At 42.8% G+C, this 4,771-nt stretch overlaps 1 long non-coding RNA gene across 1 annotated transcript; it reads left to right on the forward strand.

The window, feature by feature from the left end:
• The first annotated feature begins 1,959 nt into the window (after nt 1-1,959).
• LOC138680638 (uncharacterized) lies at nt 1,960-2,732 on the forward strand. Its single transcript, XR_011321707.1, has 3 exons — nt 1,960-2,126; nt 2,216-2,281; nt 2,361-2,732. It is a non-coding gene; the product is annotated as an uncharacterized lncRNA (long non-coding RNA).
• The last annotated feature ends 2,039 nt before the right edge of the window (nt 2,733-4,771 follow it).

The raw sequence follows: 4,771 nt of genomic DNA on the forward strand, positions 1-4,771 counted from the left end.
TAACGTCTTTATGGCAGGGACTTAAATAAATGCTAATAGTTCGTAGTCCCTGTTGAGTCCCCTAGGGTGCAGTGTATTGAGCTCGTGTATCCAGTAAGCCTCTCTACGTTTGAGAATGGAGATGCGGTCTCCGCCGCGGCGAGGTGGTGTGATTTGCTCTATTATCTGAAATTTGAGCTGGGATACATTGTGGCCTTTTTCAATGAAATGGGATGGTATAGGAAGTAAGAGATTTTTGCACCTTATTGTCGATTTATGTTTGGATATCCTAGATTTGACTGATTGGGTGGTCTCACCGATATATAAAAGACCGCAGGGGCATTTGATGAGATATACCACGAAATTGGTGTTGCAGGTGAAAAAACCATCAATAGGGTATCTCTTGCCTGTGTGTGGGTCTTGAATGATATTACCCTTAAGGACGTTATTACATTGGTTGCAACTGAGACAGGGGAAGGTTCCTGTTTTGGGGTTACTTAAAAACCGTTGAGTAATCTGGGGTTGCGTAGGGCCTATATCCGCACGGACTAAGCAGTCTTTGATGTTACGGGGCCTTTTGAAACACGGTAAGAAAGGTTGTTGAAATTCCCTGACTGATGGATATGCTGTTCGGAGGATATGCCAATGTTGGCGGATAGACTTGTGTAGTCTGTAAGCAGCAGGGTGATATTGGTGGACAAAAGGGATACGTGATGTGGCAGGAATTTTATCCCTACGTGTGAGGTCTGTAGTGGAGGACTCTAGAATTCTCAGTGGGTAGCCCCTCTCACAAAATTTGGATTTCATCTCGGATAGACGATGGTCTTTCAGGTCAGGATCAGAGACTATTCTAGTTACCCTATTGAGTTGGGACTTAGGGATTGACTTTTTCATATTTAACGGATGGAAGCTATCAAAATGCAACAAACTGTTGCGATCAGTGGGTTTTGAGTAGAGATCAGTGGTCAAATTACCATTGATGTCCTTCTTGACCAATATGTCAAGGAAACTAATCTGGTAGAGATCGTGTGTGACAGTAAAATTAAGACCAGGCCAGGTAGTTTTTAAAAATTGAAAAAAGGTCTGTAGAGAAGCGACATCGCCCCTCCAGATGCAGAAAACATCATCAATATATCGTTTCCACGTTAAGACATGGTTGTGGAACAGCTCATGGGTGTATATTGACGTGTCCTCATAGTGGGCCATGTAGGCATTGGCATAAGGAGGTGCCACGTTTGAGCCCATGGCCGAGCCCTTGATTTGAAGATAGTAAGTATCCTCAAAGAGAAAAAAGTTGTTATTGAGGATAATAGATAGGAGTTTGCAACAAAAATCAATTAAATCAGGGCTCATGAACAACAGGGACTACGAACTATTAGCATTTATTTAAGTCCCTGCCATAAAGACGTTATTTACCTTACACCCTTGGGCTGAGCCTCGCCACACCGCCTTTTATGATGTAATTTTATATGTGTTTGCGGTTATTGTTACAGTATTTTCATGACTGTTTATCACATTTCAGCTTGAAACCTCCCTGACCTAATGTATCATTGCTGCCCTTGTGTGATGCCTAACAGCCAGGTGTTCTTTATGTATTACGTTTGTGCACAACCGGGCACGTCTGCCCATTTGCTTTAGTTGCTTATACAGCAACCTTTTTGTGACCGTAGCCGATCAGGTCCGATAAGCTACTTTCTCTTCAAATTACATTTAATGCATTTTGATATTCACCTCCTTTTCAGCACCAGCGCGCATAGTGTATATATAAGGATCATGGTCTATACATGATTTACAATGTTGGTTTTCTGTTTGCTAATTCTCTGCCTCTCCTTTACAGAATCGACCACTTTGAAACTTCCCCTTCTGAGACACTCTGGGGCCACCGTAGTACACCTCGATATCAGCCAATCCACTACCTTGGAACGCACTTCCACCTCTTCTCCTTTACAGTGGAACACAAATAACACTGCCCCCAGCGGTCATGTGACACTCACGTCACCCGGCCCCGCCCCCTCCGGCCTCTCTTCTCCGGCAACTACTATGCACACACTATTTCACCTCCCCACTATATAAGGAGGTCCCTGGTGCTCCGTTCCCCAGCCTGCACTTGCGGTGGACACCGCGTGCTCCCTCCACTCATCAGGCTGGTAAGTTCTACACAGTGCACGCTCTCTGTCCTAGCAATAGAGAGCGACATCCCCCTTATACAATGTCTGCTTATACTCTCCCTGTACAGACAGCGCATACCTCCCTCTTAGCTCACAGCAGCGGTGACTCCGCATGGTTTCATATCTACTGGGGGGTAAGTCCTGTGTACTACATACGCTCATTATCTAATTGCTCACTAGTGCCATTATATACCTTACCTATCCTTCCTACAGATAGCGTTACCTGTGATACACCACCCTGCATCTGCAGATTGTTCTCACCTGCTGGGATCTATATACCTTCAGGTTTCTTTTCTGGTAGGTACCATATACCTACATGACCCAGTGGCTCACAGGCACAATCTACATTTTACCAATCTCCCCTGCAGATAGCACCATCTGGGCCATATTCCCCTGTGTCCATGGACTGATACTATCACCTGAATTTCATATAGCTCCAGGCTTTTTTCTGGTATGTAACCATCTTATATGACACATAAAGCCTTATAGTGTTACGCTTTGGCCCATTTAGGGACGCACAGGTTCATGTATATATGCACTTTATTTCCCCTCAGATGCAATGTAGTTTCAATTATTGGGGCTCCTTCAACATACTAGTTATCTAGGTAGGTTTACCTTTTCAGCCTTACCTCATGGCACAGTGTGTCTTTCATCACCTACTTTTCATACTTCCTTCCTCTTGCTCCCTCTTCCATGTCACCAGACCTGCACACAATTGTTCGCTTCTTTCTCGGCAAATTTTGTTTTGACAGTCCTCCTATGATGTTATTATCAATTCTTTCTGGAAACATGACCTTTTGTGTTGTATATACTTTTGTTCATTTTGTTTATGTTTATTTTGTATATTTTTGATCCTTTATGTTTTGGATATCACTCCCTTTGTATGTATTTTTCTTTAGCACACTGATGAAGGTCCAGTTATGACCGAAACGTTTGTGTTACTGTATGTATAATAAACCCCAATTTTGCATCACAACACGTCCGGAGTGTGCCAGTCACTTATTATCTATAACTAAATAGATAGGACAGGATGGAATACTGTGCGGTCAGTATAAAACACTACAAAAATCCACGCAGAGTTTACAAAAAAATCTCCACACCTGACTAAAGGTGTGGAGGGCAAATCTGCCTCCCAGAGCTTCCAGCAAGACAAAATTAATTCACACTGATAAGCTGAACAAACATAGAAAGCACAGAATGGATAAGTTCACAATCTATGGACAGAAAAGGGCAAGCAAAAACTTAGCTTAGCTGAACTGGTCAGGATAACAGGGAATTCCAAAGAGATGTGAATCCAACCAGGAACCATTTACAAGTGGCACTGGCTGAAGATAAAGCCAGACTTAAATAGCCGAGCAGAAAAGAAGATAAGTGGAGGCAGCTGATGACAGCTAACTCCAAGGAGCAGCCATACCACTAAAAACCACAAGAGGGAGCCCAAGAGCAGAACTCACAAAAGTGCCACTTACAACCACCGGAGGGAGCCCAAGAGCGGAATTCACAACAGATGTGGTATAAAAGGTTGTTTTTTGTTCATGTTGGTATGCAAGGATTAAAAACTACTAGGTTTGAAACGCGTCTGCTCATAGAACTCTTCCCACATTGGGGGCTTGTGACTTTTATGCTGAATGGATTACTTATTTAAAAGAATTTTCCTAATAATATTTATCCAAGAAGTATCACTTCTCCTTGCGCAGATCGACATGCTAAGCATGCCAAGATGAGGAGACTTAAAGCCGCAATGCTCCTCTGGGTAATATGCTAATTATGCAAATTGTCTCTTCAGAGAGGAAGAGAGCTAGAACTCCAGTGCCACCTATTGAAAGGTAGCAATCCTACAAGTCAATGTTGACCCTTTAATGAGCCTTGTCATATGACTTAGGATAATAGCCAAACCAGAATCTCAATTTGAAGACACTGTGTTTTGAAGTACTGCCCCTCGTCAGTGCAGTCAAGGGGCTGCTCCACAAGTCTTGGAATCTCCAAGGCATGTGAGACAAACCTCTGTATCTATCATTTCCTCCATTGCTCCAGGCTCCTCCACCTCCTCCAGTGCCTCTGCAGCCCCTTATCAGCCTGTCTCCACAGCCACCAGAGTCACTCAGCGCCCAGTCAATGAGATGTAACGCATATGCCCATGTTTGTTTGTCTAGGTGTCAGTGGTGAAATGCACCTTGGCAGCATATATTTTTTTCAGGTCTTTGTGCAGAGCTAGGGCATGCTGACTTAGTAAGTATGTTTAGGTATTTGTGCGGTCTTTGTTGAGAAACTTGGTGACTCTCAGCTCACCATGGGGGCTTTTTTCACATATGTGATCCCTATTTGGCTTATTTTTGCCATAGTATTTTGTTACAAACACATTCTGAGTGCTTGCATGTGTGTTTGAGCCTCTGATGGACTATCTCCACTCTTGTGATCTATGACTTCATACATTGATTCATGCATGTTTATATTTTGTATATATGAAAACTGTCAGGTGGGTATTTATATATGATTTGATTCTCAGGGAGATAGATCAGTTGTCCTATACAGTTATTTGAACATTTCATTATTATATCACATAATCTGTTAGACACGCAATATATATTTTTTTCCAGCCATGGACATTTCACATCATTCTCCCT

Source organism: Ranitomeya imitator, chromosome 5 (assembly GCF_032444005.1).
Source record: "Ranitomeya imitator isolate aRanImi1 chromosome 5, aRanImi1.pri, whole genome shotgun sequence".
NCBI lineage: Eukaryota > Metazoa > Chordata > Amphibia > Anura > Dendrobatidae > Ranitomeya > Ranitomeya imitator.